This window comes from Camelus dromedarius, chromosome 18 (assembly GCF_036321535.1).
Source record: "Camelus dromedarius isolate mCamDro1 chromosome 18, mCamDro1.pat, whole genome shotgun sequence".
In the NCBI taxonomy this organism is placed as follows: domain Eukaryota; kingdom Metazoa; phylum Chordata; class Mammalia; order Artiodactyla; family Camelidae; genus Camelus; species Camelus dromedarius.
In genome coordinates this window covers 29,730,045-29,754,366 of record NC_087453.1, presented here as the reverse complement: position 1 = coordinate 29,754,366, position 24,322 = coordinate 29,730,045, and the positions used below count along the sequence as shown (strand labels likewise).

At 41.2% G+C, this 24,322-nt stretch overlaps 1 long non-coding RNA gene across 2 annotated transcripts in view; it reads right to left on the bottom strand.

Moving 5' to 3' along the window:
• LOC135323398 (uncharacterized) overlaps positions 1-24,322 on the bottom strand; it is a 122,538-nt gene that overhangs the window by 62,547 nt on the left and 35,669 nt on the right. For both annotated transcript variants that reach the window (XR_010384982.1, XR_010384983.1), the window contains 2 exons: positions 22,145-22,244; positions 6,926-6,994 (listed from right to left, as the gene is read on the bottom strand). This is a non-coding gene — a long non-coding RNA (uncharacterized LOC135323398). The remainder of the gene's footprint in view (positions 1-6,925; positions 6,995-22,144; positions 22,245-24,322) is intronic.

Sequence of the window (24,322 nt, the reverse complement as noted above, 5' to 3'; positions counted from 1 at the left end):
ATCAAACTACAGCCTTCAAATGTGTGTCTTTGACTGTAGCCAAACTTCGCCTCAATAATGAAACAAGGGGTGGAGAATGAGGGCCCGATCATGGTGCCATCCATTCTAGAATAGAAGGACAAGAATAGGATAAATGGTCTGTGCTCTTGGCGAGCTTATTTATCAGACCAAAAATAGAAAATGCATAGATTTCCTCTTTGGAGCAACTGAATGCCAAGGACTGAAGAGATGTTGGGTTCTACACTCCATATGTTTTCTTACTCTTTTCTATGGAGCCTCCTCTTGCTCTGCTTCCTACCACGCCCACTTCAGCCAACAGTCACCACCTCTGCTTGGCAACAAGACTCCACATACCTTAGAGGAAACAGGAGGAAATGTTGAGCAAGTTGCCTTGGCAACAAAAACCTGTATAGAGCTGGTTTCTGGCTCCACCCTCCTACTTGCCCCAGTTTCCCAGTTCCCACCACTCCCCCAGATGCTGTTTCCCTGAACCTTCCAGCACCCTTCTGTTATGCCCTCCAGGGACTGGGCTACCCCTCCCCGCCAAGCCTTCCCCTCTTCAACTTCTGACCTCCTTATTCTGAACTTGCAGACTTGTTTGCATCTAATTTTTAGCAGGCTTCAGGGTTTCTAACCCATGGTCTTCCTTGAACCTCAAATCCCTGCCACTTCATTGTCACTCTGATAGGCCATCTTAATACATTGCCCAGGGCAGTTACAAAAACCCCCTCAAGGATGGAGAACTCTTTCCCCATGCCAAACTTTTTTTAAGTTTTAAGTCAGATGAGATTTATCAAACTGTTAACCACTGAAGTCAAAACTTTATAGTCAGGGCTTAGAATACCATCCATCAGAAAGCAGAGAAGGCAGAGGGGTTTCTACTGTGAATATCATCAAAGGTGGGACAGGTACTTTGAGTTGGAAGCTTGTGCCTAATGGAAAAGTGGGGTCTTCCCTCCCTCCCTCCCCCTAAGACTGTCCTAACTTGAGTAGCCTCCTTTGGCTGCCAATCTTTTGTTTTCAAAGAACCGAGAAGATGATACCTGCTCTTACAGGCATGTTCTGTAAGAAGGCACTTTGGGGTAAGAGTTGAAAATTACTGAGGAGCCAACACATGATCCATACAGGGACATGGCCCCCAGGTAGACCCAGGCCCACCTCTGTCCATCACACCATTCCATTCCCGGCTCCCCATCCAGTCTCCCAGAGTAGCCAGAGGGTAGCATCTTAACAGTGGTGCATTGGGCTAATCCTTTTTTTTTTTTTTTTTTTTTTTTAACAAGGAGAGCTAAAGGAGAACCTGGCTCAGCGTTTAGATCAAGTATCTAAAACTAAAGCTCAACTGTGCAAGGTGAAAAATGGGGAAAGCTGGTGAGGTTTCTGCAACTTGAATTAATGCCCTTGGATAATTCCCAGGACCAATTTCGTGAGCACGTGCCACATACAGCTGCACAGGGAGCCATGCCTAGAGGATCTCACACTTGATTTAATGCTCTGTTGCTGCCATCTTGAAATTGTTCATAATTTTCGGACAAGAACCCCACCCTTTCACTTTTCACTGCAACCTGCAAAGTATAGAGCCGGTGCTTATAGTTTCAGCTCAGTTATCAGCAAACTAAACATCACTAGCTATCTTCAAATATTCTACCTTGAGCCTTCTCTGCAGTAGATTCAAACTGATAAACTGAGAGGCACAGGCCCACACTCAAATATCCATGGAGATCACTGTCATGGGTGTGTAATTAGAGGAAGTATGTCCGTTGGATTTCCAGATTGGGACATTCTCCACCAAAGCTGGAAAAAAAAAAAAAAATAAGGAAGTCTCTACAAACTGAAGGTCAAGGTCACGGTGAAGAGTGTATTGAAAAGTAAAACTTCAAATAAAACTTCCCTCCTTGGCTTGGAGACAGCATTAAACATGTACTTATTCCTCTGAAAATATTCTATCAGGCATAATGCTCATGGTTGAAAAACACATGTAACCTGAAAAAGCCCTGATCCATTGTTTATCTGAAGTGAGATGTGGTAACAGGGGCTGAATTGCATTACAAATCAACTTCCGGCAGTGGTGCAATGAAGCAAAAAGAGAAACCCAGGCAATCTACTGACTAATAATCACTTCCCTCCCTCCCACCAAAAACTGAGGGGCATGTTTCCAGAGAGACCCATCTGACCCTTATCCCTAGAACTTACTCTGTGTTCTTAGATCAGGCTCTTCTAAACTCTTGCCTCTTCTGTAAAGTCTTCCATCGCTATTTGAACAATTCCTAATTTTTCCCTTTTACTATTTCCCCTCCTTTCAATAAATCTCAGAGCACATTAAGTCTCTCCTGGCCCTTGTCAGCATCAGAGCCAAAGGGGGCTGGGACAGAGTCAATGGAGAATGGGGAACATTGGTAGCTGGACTCGGTGCCTGGCTGCAAGCCTTTATATCACCCACAGTGTCCTCCCTGTCACGACATTCCCCACTGCCACCCTCCTCACCACCTTCGCTCTCGTCCAGGTCAGTTGCCTCCCCAGCCCTTTACTCTCAGGGATGACCTCTCCACCTACTTCCCTGGGAAAATTGAGAACATCTGATGAGAACTCCCACAAGTTTCCTCCCAAACTCCTTAAGTTTTCTTTGGATCGCCACCCAAACTTTCTTCCTTCCCGCCCATCTTGGAAGAAACTTTCCCTGCCACATGGACCAGTTAACCCCTTATACCTGCCTCCTAGCATGACTATGGGCTCTGTCTTTCCTCTCTGCTGGCTGCTTGTCTGGTTCCTCAACATGTGCTCAAATCTCATCCAAAAGGAAATAAATATGCAAACACCAATAACTCTCCATCTCTAGCTTTGCTTTCTTTTCCAGTCTCCCTCCTCCTCTTCTGTTCCCTCTTCTCTCTTTATCCCTCAATAAAACAAGATAATGTCTGAATACTGTCCAGCACAAAATTGAGAAGGAACCAAACAAATGGGAGGCCTGTTCCTCATTCTCACACATCTTGGCTCTCCCTCTCCCCTGTCCTCAAAACTGTCTTCCCGAAGGTCAAACAAAATCAAAGGCCTTGGTTTGCCGCCCTTCCTGTTTTTATGCCTCTCAAGCCTCTCAAGATGAACCCTTCTCCTCCTTGGTTTCTATGATGTTGGTTTCCCTCCGATGTGGCCTACTGCTCATTTGAAGTATCCATCAGTGTTTTTTTTTTCCCCCATATTCTTTGCCCATCACTTAATGGAGGTTATTCCCCAGAATGCCAGCCTCAGGCTGTTCTCTGCTCACTGCACTGTCCATCTTTATCCCATGATGAACCTCACTGGCTCTCATCCTCACTGTGTGTTTCCCAGAGTTATATCCTACATCCGACTCACTCCTAAATTCCACATGACCTCTCTAACACCTGGTGAACACCGCCAGCCACCTGCCTGACATCCCGCTAAGAATGGCACCTGGCTCCACCAGCTCCACATGACTAAAGCAGAACCGACGTGTCACCAGGAACCATCTTACATAGCTTTCAGGAAGCTTCTTCTGTGATTCTTGCTGGGGGTAGAAACTGGTGTCAGACTGAGGCTCCACAGGCCTATAGGTAGAAGTAAAAGATGATTTTTACCTGGTTGGGGGAAGAACATGGGGGAGGAGCATGAGATAAGAGGCCAGAGCCTGACCCAAAGGAGCCACGTTGCGCCGACTTCTGTATTTGGCACCAAATGTTGCCTCGTGGTCCTCTTAAAGTTTACACTGTGCACGACACTGATAACACATAGAGGCATAACCAAAAATTAGATAAATACTGCTTGTACCCATAGAGATAGAAAATTAAGTACTTATTTTGGCTGCGAGTCAAGGCACAACGGCACTGCGTGAAGCAGGAAGCGATGGGGGCGTCTGGCTTGGGCACAGTGGATCAAGAAAAGCGGTGACCTCTTTTCCACTTATTGTTCACACTGTAAATGCTTTACTTCCATCAATTAAAAGGCCCGTATGGACCCGTCCCTCCAATTATTTGTGGGTCTGTTAAGCATCTCTCTGCGAGCAAGATTCACTTTCCTTTTTAGTGGATCTGCTCTTCCAGTCACTGCATCCCCAGTCTTCAGGGAGTTCTGGGAGTGATACTCTCCCGGAAGACACTGATGCTAACATTTTCCTCCCTGATTTAGCAAAGTTAAGCAGAGTGAATAAATTTTTGGCTATACATGTGTCCTACCTCCCACTAGAAGGAAAAAAAAAACTCTCTTGTGAACAAAGGAGAATGAAGGAAAGCTCCCTTCCTGCACCAGGAGCCCACATTTTCCATCCAGGGCCTCCCGCTAATTCCAGGCCTCACCCTGAAATCAGGGAGGCCCGGGCCCTGGGGATGCTCACTGCCCCTCCCGGCGTGATCTGTGGTGTTCGCAGCTTCCGAGTGTCCTAATCTATTCCATATTCCAGGAGGCCCTCCGCAGGAGAAGGTAATCATTCTCACACAGTCACTCTGCACTCACTTTCTTTCCCACTCACATCCACTTGTTATCCAGAGCAAGGAGGGAACAGCCTTCTGCCCTCGCTGGGGCTGTGCGACTCCTTGGCCTTTGCTTAATCAGGCCGTTGCTGCGGCAGGAAGCCATGCACAAAGTAGCCTGCCCAGAGGAAAGCAGGGAACTATGGGGCTGGCTTCTCTCAGCTTAAAAGGAGTATCCAATCCAAGCCACACCATAGCTGTTAAAGAAACAGAAAGAGTAAGGAGCCAGCACCCTCAGGTACCAACAAATAGAGGGAAGCCTTCCCGGGGAAACGCAGAACTGAAAGATTCCACTGCTTCCTCTAACTACCATTTTCAATCACATTAATTCAAAACTATGTTAGCTTTCAGGTTCGTGCACCAGTGAGGGAGCTGGAATGAAGAGAGGACAGCCTGTTCAAGAAACTTCCAGGGCTTAAGGAGAAAGCAAGTCCTGTTCCCAGCAAACCTAGCCATTTGTCTGAAGACTAAATAGATTAAGCTAGATTTCTTAACTCTGCCAGATCCAATCAAATAGGAAGTCCTAACTCTGCTTCTAGAACAGCTCCTAAATCCAGCTTCTGCTTACCTCCTTTATCACTTCCCTTTTTCAGTTCAAAGCACTATCATTTCTTAGCTGGAATATTACAATTGATGGTCTCTGCCTCATCCACCGGCATTGTTCACCCTCTATACCACAACTGGAGAGGGCATTTGAATACCTCACTTACTTTCCAAAGTCTTCCCATCATCCTATGAATGAAACCTAAGCTCTCCACCTGGCCTGCCTCCTTTCCCTTCAGCTGTCGCCTCCCCGATATGTACTCTCGTCCCCTAACACTGCCTCCCTTGCTCCCTGTGCTTCAGCCACACTGGCTTCCCTTGCTGTCCTTCCACAGCACAGGGCTCTCTCCCATGGTCTTGGATGCGGGTTCCTAGTAGCAGAGTCTGATGGGGATTCTTGTGCATGTGGTTTATTGAGGGAAGGCTCTCAGGGTAAAACTGAAAGAGAGTGAGGGAAGCAGAAGAGGAATGTGAAGAAGCCAAGAAAAGATGTGGTCTCCACTGGAAACTAGGCTCAGCCAGGTGATCCCAGGGCCCACCTTGAAGCAAGGGACCAGCATCTTGTACCGCTCTGCCCACCAGCCACTGGCTGTGGTCCACCCCCAAGAGAGGACATAGCCACAGGCATTCTCTTCCAGCTGAGGACAATTGCAGTTATGAACAGAGAGCAGCCAACACTGGCAGCAGCTAGGGAATGGGTGCCTTGGCCCAGAGAAGGGATCCAGACAGGGCATCAACAGTTTTACTAAATCTACCTTAGGAACTTGTTTCAGTTATTCCTTCTGCCTGAAACACTCTCCTTCCAGATCTTCATGTGCCCAGCTTCTCACCATCATTTGCATCTTTTTTGAGTGGCCATGCCTGGCCATTTATCCAGAGTAGCCACACTCCCAGTTAATCAATCTCATTATTCTGCAATATTCTTTTTTCACTGTCTGGAATAATATTTCCTATTTAATATAAAATATTTTTATATATATATGTATATTTATATTTATATTTATTTGTGTTTATTGGCTGTCTTACCTACTAGAACATAAATTCCATGAGAGCAGGAAAACAGCCTAGTCACCTACCTAGTGGTAAAGTCAAAAGATCCTAGAGTCAGACCTCCTAATTCAATTTCTGACTCCACCATTTACTGACTCTGTAAACTCAAGCAAGTTAGCTTCTAACAGTGCCAGATTACTAGGTTGTTAAGAAGATTAAATGAGTTGATGCAAATGCTTAGAATAGTGTGTGACACATGTTTATCACTCAATAAATGCTAGTTTAAGAGGATCTGAATAGATATTTTTCCAAAGAAGACATACAGATGGCCAACAGCCATATGACAAGATGCTCAATGTCACTAATCATTAAGGAAATGCAAATCAAAACCACAATGAGATGTCCACCTTACACCTGTCAGGATGGCTATTACTCAAAAGACAACAAATAACAAGTGTTGGCGAGGATGTGGAGAAAAGGAAACCCTCATGCACTGAATGTAAACTGGTACAGATGCCATGGAAAACTGTATGGAGATTCCTCAAAAAATTAAAAATAGAACTACCAAATGATCCAGAAATTTCACTCCTGGGTATTTATCCAAATTTAAAAAAAAAAAAACAATAATTTAAAAAGATATAAGCACTCCTATGTTCAGTGCAGCATTATTTAACATAGCCAAGATAGGGAAACAACCTAAGTGTCCATCAATGGATGAATGAGTAAAGAAAATGAGTGAGAGTGATGGGACACAATTTGAACGAGGGAAGAGGTGGAGGAAAGGAAATATGGCCACACTCAAGACCACGGAATACTGAAGAGCACAGAGAAGCCAGTATCATTTTCATTGTTACCATCATTATAGCTTAGGTCCCTGTGGAACCGGAGCTGCTTCTCGATTTCCAGCTCACCTGCAAAGCTTGAGGATTTACTTTCAACTGCATCTGGATTGTGGCCACTTCCTCCGTAACACAATGGATCTGGGGGGAAGAAATGCAGAAAATAAAATCTAATCCAAACCCAATCAATTAACCAATCAATCAGCTAGCCTAGAAGATGCTTGGTGAATAAATGAAGGAACGAACAAGATAATTCTTTGTCAACTCAAGCTGCCACATTGCTTTGACTATATGATATGCCCCAAAGGCCAATGGCATTTCTTGGATTTTTACCCTTTAAGGTGACATAAATTCTTACTCTCTTTCTCGGCCATCAGTAGACATCTGAAATACCTCAATTATATTTTCTTTTTTGATGATGCTCAAAACCAGCCAAAGCTCCCCTCTTGACTGCACTCATTGCAAGTCTGTAGACTTAAAGGTTCAATTTGTTGGGCCGCAGCACACTAAATCTTGAAGGCAAGGCCCTCACCTCCCCTCCACCACCCATAAGCAGTCACTGTTCCAACAACCCTGGGCCACTGTCACGCTCAGGCCAACCCTGCCATGTGATTAAATAAACTGGCTGCATCTGGAGGAAAGGAAGCTTTCAGTCAGCTTCAGCCACCAAACGAGCTGTGGTTCTGTCTGTGGCCTGGATGAAATGGGCAAAGGAGCAATTAGTTCAACTCTCCTCTGAAAGAGAGGCTTTATGGGAAGTAGGAAACAGGGCAGTCATTAAACAAATATAACCTGACCGCTTTCTCCGAGCAGGCCCTCCAGGGCACGTAAAGACGGGCCAGGACACAGGATGAGATAAACAATTAAAGACCCAGTTCAGAAAACATCTGTAATAGTGGGGGAGCGGGGGTCACTTCATCCACCTAAATTCTTTAAGGGGGCTACTGTATTTGCTTGGATGAAAGAGTCTGTCAAGACATTTAGGATTTGTGGGGAAGCACTCCAGCTTAGGCTACAAGACTGTTATGGGAAAACCAGGCAATGTGTTGGGCCCTGTTGCGGGAGGAGGAGAAAGAGAGTGACACGTAAGAAAGGAGGGGCTAGGAGGCAGTGGGAAGCCAGAGACGCCGTTAACATCTCCACTTTGTCATTGACCTCAACCTTCAGTAAGGCGCCCCAATTCAACAAGGCCTCCGAGGAGGGGAGTTTTTATAAAAGGCAGCAGTAAAGGGTCCAGGTTTCCACACCAGATGACTTGAAGGGATAGAGACCAACCCCATCCTGCAGGTTAGGAGAGAAGGTGGAGCTCAAGGAACCTCAAGAGAGCACCAGTCTGCAGGCCATGAGATGGTGTCTGTGCCTCCCCTTCCCCTCCCCCTCGTCCTCCCAGATCTCCCAGGGATCAGGAGGGCTCGGCAAACAGGAGGGCTTGGCAAACACCTGCATACTCTCATACTTAAGCAAAAGGTGCGGACAGATATCCACATCTCAGTGATGATCTCAGCAGCCCCATTTTCAAGCACATAGGCTCTTCATCACAGTGAGCCATTATAAGCAGTGGCTGAAGTTCCAGAAGTAGCACAGAGCTGGCAGGCCCACGGAGGTCACCAGGAGCACCTCTTCTCCTTCTCCGTCTCCTTCCTGTGTGATCTCACTCATTCCCTTAGTGTCAAATCCCATCTGTACCCTGAAGAGTCTTTGGGCCCGTTCCCCCACTTACACTGAGGAATCACATTGTTGCTAACAGTGATAATAACCACATACGGTTATTAAGCACTTGAGAGGCAGCTAGATCAACTGAGCAACTAAATTTTAAATTTTTATTTTTATTTATTTATATTTTTGAAAAACAATACTCGATTCAGTTATTGGATTGCTTTTCATTATGTTTGGAACGATTTAAGAATGTGAATCTATTTTTTCAACAACAAACTTTTCAACTCTAAGTGGAAATTTAGCATCCAAATTGAGATATGCTATAAGTGTAAAATATGTACTTGATTTAGAAGATACAGTACACAAAAGTGTCAAATTTTCATTTTTTTTTAGTTTTATTGATGTATAGTTAACAATTAAAATTGTTAAAATGTACATCATAGTGATTTGATGTATGTGTGCATTGTAAAAGAACTCCCCCAATCTAGTTAATTAAGACATCCATGTAAATTTTAAAACAGTTTTATCTCTCAGTGAGTTGCTCTTCCTAGAATAAACTTTGTTTACCCCCCCAAAAAAAAGAAGTTTTAGTATATTTATACAATGGAATACTACTCAGCCATAAAAAATAAAGTAATGCCATTTGCAGCAACATGGATGGACCTGGAGATCGTCATTCTAAGTGAAGTAAGCCAGAAAGAGAAAGAAAAATACCAAATGATATCACTCTGTGTGGAATCTAAAAAGGAAAAAGAAAAAGAAAAAAAGAGGACATTGATGAACTCATCTATAAAACAGAAACAGAGTCACAGACATAGTAAACAATCATGGTTACCGGGGGAAAGGGGGTGGGAAGGGATAAATTTGGAAGTTGGAGATTTACAAATGTTAACCACAATATATAAAAATAGATTTAAGAAAAACGAATTTCTTCTGTATAGCATAGGGAACTATATTCAATATCTTGTAATAATCTTTAATGGAAAAGAATATGAAAATGAATATATGCACATAAAAAATTTTTAATTCCTATGAAGATAAATAAATAAATAAACAAAAAAACAAACATTTCTTAACAGAAATACAAACCAAAAAAATTAAGATATCCATCACCTCACATAGCTCCTTTTTGTGTGTGTGAGAATATTTAAATTCTACTCTCTTAGCAAACTACAATCATACAAGACAATGTTATCAGCTATAGTTACCATGTTTCACAAGATCTTCAAGACCTAATTCATCTTATAGTTGGAAATTTGTATCCTCTTACCAACCTCTCCCTATTTCCCCACCCTGCTCCCCAGCCCCAAGCAATCACTTTTCTACTCTCTGTTTCTACGAGTTTGACTTTTTTTTTTTCTTAAGATTCCACATATACATGATGTCATCCAGTACTTGTCTTTCTCTGTATGGTTTATTTCACTAAGTATAAGGCCCTCAAGGTCCATCCCTGTTGTCGCAAATGGCAGGATTTCCTACATGCTGAAATGATAACATTTTGGATGTATTTGGTTAAATAAATATAGTATTAAAATTAATGTCACCTGTCCCTTTTGACCTGTTTTAATGTGGCTACTAGAACACTTAAAATTACGTATGTGGCTTGCATTCTGTTTATGTTGGACCTCATTGCTCTAGAACCATATAGCCACATCTCCCCTTGGGTCTCTCCCAAGTACCTCCAACTAACATATCCAAAATTAAACATCATCTTTTGTTCCCCCTCCCCCTGCAAACTCTCTCTCCTCTAGAATTGCCTAAATGCCTTTTTTCATCAGATTACACTGGAGAATTCTGGTAGTGATCCTGGATGCTGAAAAGTTAGTGCCACCTTCACTACCATATACCTGCCTTCCTCGGGGGGGAGGTGGGTGGTGGCAGGGCTAACGTCTGTCTAGTTCACGATTGCGTCCATCCCCTGCAAAGTGCAGCATGTGCTCAGATCTCAGTGAAGACTTCCTAGATGAATGAATGAGCAAAGGAATGAACGTGACTCACCTCAGGCAGGGCTGAGAACACAAAGCACATGGAGCAGAGGTAGGCAGAGAGGAGACAGTCCAGTGTGCTTCCAGGAGCTGCCAGCCTGGAGGAACAAAGGGGCGTCAGAGCCCCCACGGACGAGGTGGTGGAGTGAAGCCGGACAAGTGAGGCTCCAGCTGCCCCCTACTCAGTGGGGCTTGAGATAACCAAAGCAGTCAGGAACCACCCTGCAGATGAGGGAGGTTTGAGGTTGGATGGCTGCCCCACTGAACCACGCCCTATTCAGCATGGCAATGCAGCCTCTCTTTGCTGTGAAGAGCTGGAAGAGGACTGATAAAGATAGCAAATCTGGGTCAGCAGGAGCCAGGGTGGACTGAGCAGAAAGTGAACAGCCTGGCTGAGCGTGCATTGCACCAAAGTTGATGACCCAACAGGTGAACAGTTGAAAGTGAAGGATGAGCTGGAGAAAGCCAGGCTCCCTCCAGAATGACTTAGGCCTGGGTGTCTACTTTTTCATGCAGCACTTTCTCAACTACAAAGGGAAATTTAGCATCCAAATTGAGATGGGCTGTAAGTGTATGATAAACACTGGATTTAGAGGATTAAGGCCGCAACAGCAGCGGTGGCTGTAGCAACATTTAGATAGATTTACACGGCACACACGATGTGCCAGGAACCACTTTAAGTATTCTCTCTCCCTCTCTCTTGTTTTTTCTCTATGTGTGCGCATATGTGTGGTTTACCTATGCCTGTGTGTATATACATGTATGTGTGTGTGTATTAGCTTTAAGTCTCACAGCAATCCTGCAAATTGTAACCAATGTCATCCCCATTTCACAGATGAGGAAAATGAGATGTGGATCTGGAATCTGAACCCAGGCTGTCAGTTGCAGTTCAGAGGTGTACCCAGCATGCTCTTCTGTGGACCACAGGTCAGTGAGGCAAGGAAGAGCACCTCAACTCCAGGTGCACTGGCTCAGACTCAGGGCCCATCTGCCCCGTGTCCTGTGTCTGATAGTTTTATCCAAGGAGCATGTTTGGGGCAAGGGAAAGAAACATGCATTATTCTCCTCCCAGATTCTAAGAACATCCATTCACTCCTGCATTAGACATGTGGCTTTTTTAAGCTCTCTCTCTTCCTGTGTTTCTAGCCATTCTAGCCTCTTCTTGAAAAGAGAACCTCTCTTCTACTCTTCGCTACAACTGCAAAATTAGAAGATGCTGAGGGAAATTGCTACCTTTGGAGGACATATGCCTGAGTTGGGTCTTTCATTTCCACCTTCCCATGCCTTGGACTGAGGAATGAACCCAAGAAGCTTTGTAAGAGAACGTGGAGGAGGGCCTTCAATCAGCCAGGTCAGGGGTGGGGGGAGTGAGAGCAAAGGTGAACTGATGTCGTCATAATCCTTACAGTCTTGTCCCAAATTAGACCTGCAACAAGTAAATAAACAGACCCACTGCCCCTTGCCCCGATCAAGTCACTCTCAGCTGGGGAGGGCTTATTTTGCCAATATCTTTTTCTTCCTATTATGCAACAAAAATGATGTTTGCAGTTGTTTTAGGAAAACTAAATAAACAAACAAAAAAAGTGGGAGGAGACACAAAATGAAACCTCTGGTAAATGCCACTATCCCCAAATTAGCATTTCTGGGAAAGAGAGACATAGAAGGCACATGATGTCCATCTTCAAATATGTGAAGGAGGAGCATGTGGCAGAGAGACTTCCTTTGTTTTGCTTGTTAGAGGAGAACAAGAATCAGTAGGAGATCGTTTAAGGAAGGAAGATTCCAAGTCAATAAAAAAGAACTTTTTCTGGCAATTAAAGCTGGTCAAAAATGGAATGGTTTTGAGCCCCAGTTTAGAGAAATAAAGACCTCAACCCAAGATCCCTGACCACCCATATCAGATTAAATTTGAAATTGATGACCTCTAAGATCTCTTCCATGATTCTATGTTCTTAATATCACTAATATATTTTTATTGAGATATAATTTACTCACCACAAAATTCACCACTTTAAAGTGTACAATTCAGTTATTTCTGGGGGACTGGCAGAAATGTGCAACCATCACCATTATCCAATTCTGGAACATTCCATCACCCCCGAAAGAAATTACATACCCATTAGCCATCACCCCCAACTCCCCCTCCTTCATGTCCTGACAGCCACTAATCTTTTAGTGTCTATGGATTTGCCAGTTCTGAACATTTGACACAAATGGAGTCATACAAATTGTGGGGGGTTTGTCTTGCTTCTTTCACCGAGCATAAGGCTTTCAAGTTTCATCCATTTGTTGCATGAATCAGTACTTCATTAATTTTTATGGCCAAATAATATTCCACTGTACAGGTATATATTTTCTCTTCTTCTGTTGATGGACATTTGGGTTGCTTCCATTTTATGACTGTTATGAATAATGCCCCTATAAACATTTGTGTACAAGTTTTTGTTTGGATATATGTTTTCAGTTCTCTTGGGTATATACCTAGGAGTAAAATTGCTGAGTCATATGGTAACTCAATTTTTATCTTTTTGAGGAATTGTCAGATTGTTTTCCAAAGCAACTGCACCACTTTACATTCCCACAAGCTCTGTGTGAGGATTTCCACTTTTCCACATCTTAGCCAACAGTTGTTACTGTCTGTCTTTTTGATTATAGCCATCCTAATGGGTGTGAAGTCATATCTCTTTGTGGTTTTGATTTGCATTTCCCTAGTGACTAACGACTTAAGGCATTTTTCCATGTGTTTATTGGACATTTATATATCTTCTTTGGAGAAATGTTTATTTGGATCCTTTGTTCATTTTTTAATTGAGTTCTTTTTATTGTTGAGTTGTAATATTCTTTATACCTTCTAAAAGATCACTAAGATATCTGACTTTCACTATAAATGAGTTAATTTTAAACCTGGGAAAACTAGCTAACTTTCTAAGGAAAAAAATAGCAAAGTTGAAACAATTTGAGATTCAAAAATCCAACATGAATAGCCAAGGAAGAAATTTTAAACATTTATAAAGAGTTACCTCCATATCTTCCTTAAGCCCCTCCCAACTTACCCTATCTAAAATCCTAAAAGGCACCAGGATCAGCTGGTTTCAAGGGTGAATTTTGAAAAAAAAAAAGATTTTTGAAAACAAAAAGATTTTTTCCTATACTATATATGTTCTAGAATCTAAAGAATGGATATTTCCTGTTTTTTTTTTTAAGATGAGAACATAAAACTGATACAAAATCTGAGAAAAACAGCCTTAGAAAAAAATTATACTATAAATTTATTTAAAAATATTGATACACAACTCATAAATTAAATATTGATAAATACAATTTGGTAGTGCAGTAAATGAATAACAAATCATGACCTATGAGAATCATAAGATGATTCAATTACAAGAAGTCAGTTAACATAATTTAAAATACAAATAGCTAAAAAAAATCAGTATATTCAGAAAAGACATTAAATAGAAACAACATTTATTTACATTTTTTAAATGACTCCTTGGGACCTGTAAATTGAATCACCATCCAGTACCACCTCACATCCCCACATAGGGTAACATTAAAACATCAGCAACTATAAAAAAAGATGGCAAAGATGGTGAGAAGTAGAACTTTCATATACTCTTTGTGGGAGTTTGGTCAAATCACTCTGAAGAACAATTTGGTAATATCTAATAAAACTGAAAACCTATGCACTGTGACTGAGAAATTCTACTCCTTATATTCTAGAGAAATTCTTGCATAAATTTACACATATTTATAGTTATTTCCATTTGCAAAGCTCTTTAAAATAGTAGGGGGGAGTCTAAATTACTTCAATGGGAGAACATATAATTAACAGTATATTCATGCACTAGAATATCATAGAACTGTTAAACTAATGTAATTTTCCCTATTCAGTCAGAAAACTAGAGCTCCACACAAAATGTTGAGTAGAAAATAGCAAGCTTCAGACAATACACACCTTGACATCTATGTCCTATTTCCAAACACAAAAATGAACAATACATACTATTCATCAAGACATACATGTGTATATAAGTGTATCAAAATGGAGTGAAAAAGATATGTGCTCAATTCACATTTTCTCCTGGATTTGGAACATGAGGAACACATTGCAGGTGGAGGACAAAGAAAACGCCAACTTTCTCCGTGTGCTTTATTTCCTTCATTTAAATTAGTATGATGCAAAGAGAGAAAACTGTTTCCAGTCCTCCAATCCTCAATTCTGATTGGTGGGAATATGAATATGTGTTATCATTCATTGTACTTCTGGGTAGTTTTCAAATTTCTCAGAACAACAACAACAAAAAATCCCTTAGTAAAGTAAGAACACAAAGAAAGTCTGTTAATATGATAAAAAAAATACATAAATATATTTCAAAACAAAGTCAGCACCATTCTTAATGGTGAAGCCCTAGAAGCATCTACATCAAAGTTATTTTTTAAAATAAGGACACATGACTATTAATTAATAGGGGTCTAAGGTTCAAACTAATTAATTAAAAGTGACCATAATTAAATTTGACCAAAATTTAAAAGTGAGTATGTGTATAGAAGAGTATAAATGTATATGTGAGTGTGTATATGTGAGTGTGTGTGTGCATGAGTGTATATACACATGTGTATATGTGTGTGACTGTGTAAATATGTGTGAGTGGGTAAATGCATGTGAGAATGTGTATGTGTATGTATGTGTATGGACATGTGAGAGAGTAAGTGTATGTGTGTCAGAGTGCATGTGAGTGGGTATACATGTCTGTACGATGTGGGTGTATATAAATCTATGAATGTATGTATGTGTGTATAATGTATATTTATATAGTATTTATATGTGTCCGGGTCTGTATGTATGTGGATATGGGTGTGTGTATATATGTACATAAGTATCGTGTGGATGCATGCATATGTGTGTTCGCGTGCATGTATGGGTATGTGCGTGTACAGACATGCATACACATTCATCAAATAGGAGGTAATATATATCAGGTGTCCCAGATGTGTTGTTCTGTCTTTTCAAATAGATTTTATGCTTATTAAGGCCTGAACTTATGACTCATATTTCTTTTGGAATTTGCACATAGTGACTTCTCAACAATACTTGTAAAATTGAATTTGGCACCAGTACCCCTCAATTTCCATGGACCAGCAAGAATTCACAGACCAAGCTTCAGGGCTGTTTTTTGCTCAGTACAAGATAGTTTGTAGTCAGGATAAAAAGTAGAAAATAACACCCTAGAGATGAGTTTATTTTAAAATTTATATAGACACAGTTATTCCACTTTCTGGATTCCAACAAAATATTGGGTAACAAGAGTCTATAATTTACCTGTATACATTTCATAATTTCTCAAAAATCCATAAAATTAGTTAAGGAAAGATAGAGAAGATGCTATGCTGTAGATGACCAGCTTTATCAGCCAGAAGAGCAAATGAGTCCATCAGGTGGACCTCGCCTTCACTCTGGGCCAGTGGCAATTCACCCATTTAGGTGAAGGAGGGGGGTGCCCTCCATGGGTCTTTTCTAGCAGGAGAGGGAGATGGTGGTGGTGGCAGTGATGGATGTAGCCTTCTGGTCCTGGGTGAGAAAGCTGTCAACCCCCAGATTCAGCCCAGGATAGGAGGGTGGGGTCCACAGAGGAGTGTCACAGCCCAGGCCTGAGTAGACATGCTCAGCGCTGCATTCTACTGATAATGGGATGCAGCCACGGCTTTCATTCTGCAGGCCGGCAGAGACAGCCAGAGCAGGAGAGCCATCCAAAAGCAAGAGAGACCATTTCCTCACACAAAAATAGAGGTTATCCTCTTATTTTCTTCTCCCCTGGAGACTGAGTCAGGCAGGAAAGCAACACCCTGAGGTCAGATCTAAGTTGAAGAGGTGAGCGCCTCATTCGTGCTCAATTTGGCAGACTACAAGACACACACAGCCCAGATGGGCAATAAACCAGAAGGTCCACGGCAGCAGAAGGAATGCCTGACTCCCAAACAGCACTCAGAGCCCAAGAATGGTCTCCTGCATTTCAGCTCAGACTCCCCACCCAGCAAACCAGGCTGTGTTCTTTCTGGGTGGCTGGCTTAAGGAATTGTACATTACAGTGGAAACTCCCATTCACTTCATTTACTGCCATTTATAATATTTTCCACTATTTGGAGATAATGAATTCATCCTTTTCTTTTTTCCTTTTTTTTTTTTTTCTGCCAAGCATTATGCAGGCCACCACAAGAGCCAAATGTTCCAGAATCCTTCTCTAATGTGTTACCCTTCATTTTCTATGATAGCTTTAGTGGTTTCTTTGGAAAGGCCCCAATATCAACCAAATTAACAATGCTGAGAATAAACCCAACTGTCACTTTCATTCCCTTTGAACAGCAGAGGGGAAACGCCACCTTCAAGAGCCTTTCCAGTGGGCAGGCATAAAGAAGACAGGTTAATTAAAGTCAATCTCAGAAAAACCACCCGCTGCAGAAAGTTTCTCCCCAGCCCAGTTTAACTCTGTATCACAGTTTTAGATAATCTCACATGAAGGACTGAAGGCAAGAATTTTGTCAATGAAATTACATCTCTGCAATTGCCCAGCTGAGGGGCCTTTTGGATGATGTTAAGCAAGACTCTTTGCAGGAGGTCAAAAGGAGAAAGGGGATATTCCAGGCTTCCTTTTCTTGCACAGAGGCCTAGGCAGCTTCCTCAGCTTGGGAAGAGCCAGACAGAGACGCATTTCATATCTGCTGCATGTAAGTTTCACTCAGTAATTTACTTTTTGCCAAATAACAGCCTCACAGCAAAGCAGGGGGGACAAAGCCACAGCAGCGTCTCTTTCATTTTTACACCCTTCAGTCCACCATCAAAACTGAAGCAATAAATATGCCAACAGTTCACTTCTCTTTCTTATATTCTGTCATTGTTTGCTTTGGTGACAGTCACTGCCATGGGGCTAGCGGGAAAAGAGGGCATACTGAACTAGGAAAAAAGATGGCAGCCAGCTAAATCCATCACCAAACTCCAACTGGGGAAGGAAATTGGTACCCAAGTTAGGTGAGTGCCACTGCTCACAGCCCAGATGCTGAGTGAAACTAAAGAGCCATCCTGGAGGAGGTGACAGAAAAATCAACATTTCAATACCACTAAATGTGGCTTTTTATTGACAATTTTCTACAAAGCAAAAAGAAAAAGACATTATTTAATTGTTTGCTAAACTTGTCGGATCTCTGGGGAAATATTTTCAGCATCCATCGTCAATCAGCACTTCATTGCTCTAAGTCATTCTTCTCATGTTGCCTCCTTCTCTGTTAAGGTTTTGGGCATCTATGTAGGTACCCTGTGCTTCCTGCTTCAGGTAAGGCAGAGTTTCCCAATTTAAGTGGTTCAGTCCCTTCCAGGATATGTCTTCTTCCATCTATTACTTTTAACCTTTGTATGTCTTTATATAGAAAATGTATCCCTCATAAATAAAATATAGGTGGACTTTATTTTTTTTCATCTAGTTGGACAATCTCTGACTTTCAATCTGAGTGTTTAGTCCATTAACATTTAATGTAATTATTGCCATGGCTAGATTTAACTTTATACTCTCACTATTTGTTTTCTGCTTGTTCTACTTTTTTCTGTTGTTCCTTTGTTTCTGTTTTCCTGTTTTCATCTGGATTGATCAATTATCTTTTAGTATTCTTTTTTGTCTACTCTAGTATCTTTTTAACTATACTTCTTTGGTTATTTTTATTAGTGGTTATTCTAAGGATTAAAATATGCATTCTTATCACAATCTATCATGAATTAATATTAGACCACATCACATATAATATTTGAATCTTACAACAGCATTCTTCCTTTAACTTTTCTTCCATTTTTATGGGATTGTTGTCATATATGTTGTAAAACCCAGAATACATTGCTTATTTTGCTTGAAATAGTCAATGATCTTTTTTTTTATCAATAATCACTTTTTAAAATAAGAAAAGAAAAAAATAAATTGTATGTTTACCCATGTATTTGTTGTTTCTGGAGTTCTTCATTTCTTCATGTAGAACAATGAATTTCTGCTTCTACTTGGCCTTTTTGAACTTCTCTTCATTGAAAACAAGCCTAAGGCTAGGCATGACAGAAAGCCAATGCAAACTTATACCTGGGTGAAGAACTAGCTCCAGCAATGACAAACAGGGAAGTGCAACAGCCTTCTTGTGATCATAAACACAAATATGACACAAGTGATTTGCAGCAGGAATTTTTAGAGTTTATTTATACTGGGGGGAAGAAAATGCAAGGGTGTTGTTGGAGTAGGCCTCAAAAGAGCTGTCGAGATAGAAATAATCTTTTCTAAAAGTTAGAACTAGGAGCAAAAGGTTTAAGACTTAGAAGTTGATTTATACACTAGATAAAAAACTAAGACTATTCAATATGATACCAAATGTGTTGAAAACCATTGATTCTCCATGACTGGGCTACTCAGGCTACAGGGGTGAAGGTCAGCATAGCACAGAAGTTAGAATTGTGGGTTCTGGTGTCTGACTTCCTGAGTTTGACTCCTGCCTCACTACTTACTGGCAATGTAAACTTGAGAAAGTTAATTAACTTCTCTGGCCTTGTTTCCTTATCTATAAAATGGGCATGATGATAATAATTATGACCTCAGAAGATTGTTGTGAAGGGAGCAACTAAAAAGCACTTGGAACACTCCCTGGTGCATTCCCAGTATTCAATAAACATTAATTATGACTATTATTTTTACTAGATGACTCTTCATGTTGTTTCTGACCCTAAGATTCTGTTTCACTCTGAGTCTTCCCTTTTTTTATTATGCTTGGGTTCAAAGCAAAAATAAGACAATTGTTTTCATATCACATTTTCCTCTTCCACTCTACCTCAGTGCACACTGATGAAACACTGTAATTTTTGCTTTAATCTCTAATCTGCAACACTGATAGAAATTATTTATTTTATTGAAATAACCTACCAAGACAAGAACTGTGGCACAAATATATCACATCACATTCCCAGGTCAATGAAAAATCAAATACTGTAGACTCCTTTATGTGTGCTCTTGAAAAATGGTCAGCCATGAAAGAAATAAGACATGGTCTCTAAGTGATCAGTCAATGAGAAGCAAGAGAACCAACTTATGCTGCTGATCTATACCATCCACTAATTTATCCATGGGAACTCTACGTTTCTAAACCATCTTCATGATAGGATCCAGTAACCTTATCTTACAAGTGTCATAACTGATACTTGGAGAAGTTTAAGCTGCTCATCCAACTTCACACAAATGTGTCTCCCATAACCATAATCTTTCCACCATAGCAAAGGCTACATCATGTTCATGGGCTGCAGGAGAGCAGGGACACTAGGAACATGTCAGGACCTGGAGAACTAGATATAAGTTTGAATAGACTCAGTTAATGGAGAATAGAACACATGGAGGTCTGGAGTGAAAGCAACTAAAAAAGAGTTGAGGAGAGAAATCAGAAATAGTCTAGTCTTGGTGTGGCTTCCCCCCAAAATACAGACACAGAGTTAAGGACTGATTTCAAGTGATTGATCTGGGAAGTAAAGGAACACCAACAAGAGAGTGGGGAAATCAAATAGGGAAGGGAAGGCAGCCAATAGCTTGTGTTATAAGCAAGTTACTACGATAGGCCACTGGGGTTTAAACCCAGTGGGTAACCGTGAAGCCAGTATAGAGCCACGAACCTGAGATATCCCACCAGAGGGTGAGGAAGATGCGGTGTTCACACTGATTCAATCAATTTCTTCAGTCCCTCCGTGGTTGAGGGCTATTCTTGGTGGTGTTCATTCCATGGTATTCCAATCTACCGTGAGCATGAGCAAAGTGGTCTTTGATGGCAAGAAAATGTTCTTAAATGAAAAAAAAAGGCAATGCTGGCAGTTGAAAGTTGGGCTAGCACATACTGAAATGGCAAAGGCCAAAGTCAGGAATTCAGCTTGATAAATATCAGAAATGATGGTAGGCTGATGGCTCAAAATTTTGCAAGCAGCTAAGGCTAAGAAACCTGAAATCACTGAATTGGCTTTATAGAAACTACACATAGTCTCTAGATCAGCACCCTTATTTTTGTTATTAGTTCACCAATGGTCAAGAAGAAAATGGCCCTTGTATGCACAGTGCAAATTATATCCCAATTCCATGCCCTCGAACTCCAGTATTCTTGCCTATTGCACCACGTGGAGAACTGTGATGTACTTTATTCCAAAACAGGTCTGATCCAGACAACAGCCACTTTTAAAACACCAGGGAAGGCAAAAAACATCAATTTGAGGAGATTGATGGGATCTGGGTTTGCAAATTCACATAGGGAAGCAAGAGGAAAATAGAGAAATAAAAAGTCACAGTAGGAACTCTTATATACTATTGGTAGGAATGCAAGATGGTGCAGCCACTTGGCAAAACAATTTGGCAGTTTCCTAAAATGTTGGTTTGGGTTCCAATATTCCCATAAGAAGTTGGAATATTAAAACATATTCTTCCCATACAATCCAGAAATTCCACTCGTAAGTACTTATCCAAGAGAAATGAAAACTTACATTCACACAAAAACCTATATGCCAATATTTATTGTGGCCTTTTCATAACTATCAAAAATTGGAAACTGTCAGATGTCTCATATCCACAGAATGGATAAACAAAGCATCGTACATCCATACAATGCAATACAAGTCAGAAACAGAAAGGAACAAACTAGGGTATACACAACAATATGACACGTCCCATATGCATCAATGCTAACTAAAAGGAGCCAGACTCAAAAGGTCACACTGCATGATTCCATTTATATGACATTCTAGAAAACACTGGAAGTGTGGGGAAGAATGAACTACCAAGGGAGTTTTGCAGGTGATGGCTATATCTTGATTGTGTTCGTAGTTACATGCCCAAGCATTTGTCAAAATTCAGAGAATTATACAACAAAAAGAGAGAATTTTGCTGTATGTATTCTTTCAAGTGAACAAAATTCTTTTGAAAGGCAATGGTAGGTTCTGACAGCAGCAAGGAACCTCAGTCAAAGATGAAAACCAAACCCAGAGCACTGGGCCTGAAAGTTCCACACTCTTGTGCTATGGCCATTGGCAGCAGCGTCCTGAGCCCTTGGTAACTGAGACAGTCCACGATTAAAGCAAAAATATGTGCAGACTAACAGATTCTTTGAACCTCCATGAGACTACACCTCCAGCTCTATGACAGAGCCAAATCATGTGGATTGATTGCAGTCCAGTACCACAAAAATGACAATCATTCAATGAGATAAATAACAAAAATTCTGAAAGCAGAATATCAGATTTTTTAAAGGATGGAAACATAACATCTGCCCTGGAGACTAGGAGTCACATGGATGGTAAAACTGTCTTTGATTGTATGCGAAGCATTTGGAGCAGAGGAAGAAACATAGACTGTGAAAATGGACAAAACCAAGTATAAACTGCAGGTCTGATCCTGGTCACACGATTATAGCAGATCAAATTCAGAGCCTCTGTTTTTTATTACTCCTTGAACCATGTTCTTTGCCATATAACTTCATAGTTCTCCCTTTTGTGCTGTGGCTACTGAGTACTTCCCCAACCCTTAACTTTGGGCTGAGTGCGGAGATGTGCTTTGGCCAATAGAACATGGATGGAAGTGACAACATGATAGTTCTGAGGACTCACCTTAAGAACTCCTGTGCTGTTGCCATCTCCATGAAAAGAGATTTCCTTGTGTCCCTGGATGAATTCACATGCCACAGGCCATCCCAGGTAATCTCCTGACCTATGGGCAAGGACAAAAGAATCTTGTATTAAGTTACTGAGTTTCAAGAACAGTTTGTTACACAGCATTACTATGGCAATAGCTAACTGAGGCAATGACCACAGGTGAGTATGAGTACCTGTATGTGCCATGTATCCATTTATTCATCCAAAACAAATATTTATTGAGCACATTCAATGTTCTAAGGCTAGAGCAGGTGCTGAACTCCCTGTAGAGCAATGAGCCTAATTGTCCCCTTTTGAGTGCAACCCAAAGCTCACTGTCATGTGAGTCCAAATAAGGCCATTAATGAACATATTCTGCCAGCTCTAAACTTTCCCCTGCTTAAACAAGAAGTTCAGTACATAAGCTTATTCCTCTAAGGCTCTAAAGTGACCTGGGCTTTATGCCCTCTTACTCCAGGCTCTACCCTACTTCACCCCTACTACCTTCCATGTCTTGAACTTGGATTTACTAAGCTATGCTTAGCTGTGGGGATCCCACAGCACTGTAAGGACTCAGCGTGTTGCTGTGCTGAGCACTAGATACATGTGGCCATTTAATTGAAATTCAGTTGCATTAGCCTCATTTCAAGTGCTCAATAGCCCCATGTGAATATTGTACTGGATAACACATATTTAGAACATCTTCATCATCACAGAAAGTTCCACTGGACAGTGTCAACTAGAGTTCTAGTTTGCAAGTATCACCCTTTGTCTTTCAATGGCTCATACACGCTATCAGGATGTCATGTGCCAGCCTCAGTGCTAAACCCAAAATCAACATCAAACCAGACTCTATTGCAGACTCTGCCCCATCATGCTGTTTCCTTCTACTGGAATGAATTCTCACTGGGGTCTCTAGAGTCCCTCCCTGAAGCTTGGCTTCTGTCTGAAACTTTCCTCCTGCCAAGTCCATCCAATTCAAGTTACTGTTCTCCTACAGGAAATTTCTAGAATCTAATGAAAATCAGTCAATATATATAGTAACCTAGAGAAAGAGATGCCACCCAATGTCTCCTGACTGATGTATCCACATCCCAGATCCAGCTAGTCAGGACTGCACTCGCATGGAGATGGAAATGGAAATTACAATGCTCAGGTGTTGAAGTAAGGATTAAATCCTGTAATATGTATAATATGTCCAGTGTAGGACTAGGGACATAGTAGACATCAAGAAATAATGCTTTTCCCTCTAGTCTTCTCAATTGTATTGGAATTGGGCATAATTTCCTGATGCTGGTGACTAACTGATTCTATAACAATTTCTAATCAATACCCACCCAGATAAGTTCACAGGTGACTGGAAATGTTAGCACAATTAAAACTCTCAGCTAGGACCTACAATTACCTCTCTTCAGCCGCACCAAGAACTTATCTTTTTGCTACTGGAGGGGTAGAAGAAAGAGAGATTCCAGACTGGAGGGTCCCAATTCCAACTGGATAATCACTAGATGATTTCTGATGGCTCTGAAGGAATCCCTACTCTTTCCCTGGGCTCCCTGGGAGCTGCTGTCAGGAATCTAACAATATGGCCATGATAGAAAAAGAATCTTACCACCTCAACCACCTCTATATTGATCTTTCTTCCTTAACCTTTGGGGGTTCTTAAAAAAAATGTAGAAGGAAGGCTAATTGGAAAGAATAAGGTCTGCCTTGAAGGGAGAACAGTTAACCAAGAACAAAGCTCCAGGAGGGTTTCTGTTGTGTTTTCTTCTAAGCTCATTGGAATTTTTGGTCTTGGACAGACAGATCAGCACAGCACATTGCTCCCAAGTTTCCAACCCCAAAATATTTTTCTTAATTTTAAATCTTTGAAGAAGAAATGCTACATTTGCTTCATAATTTTTACTATTGAATATGATGGAAAGAGAACGCTAGCTCCTGCCTCTTGTCCCCCCAGAAGAAGTTGGGCCAATGGAAAAAGCTGAGATTTTGCTTTTCTTTCTACCCATCTATTGAGATTTTCAAAGTATAGCACTCAGAAAATATCCTCATTTGAAAAGAACTTTATCCCTGGTACTTTCGGCTTTGATGACTAGATTGGAAAGAAAAAAAAAAAAAACTTCTAATTCTAAAGTAAGTAAACCCTCAGTCCTT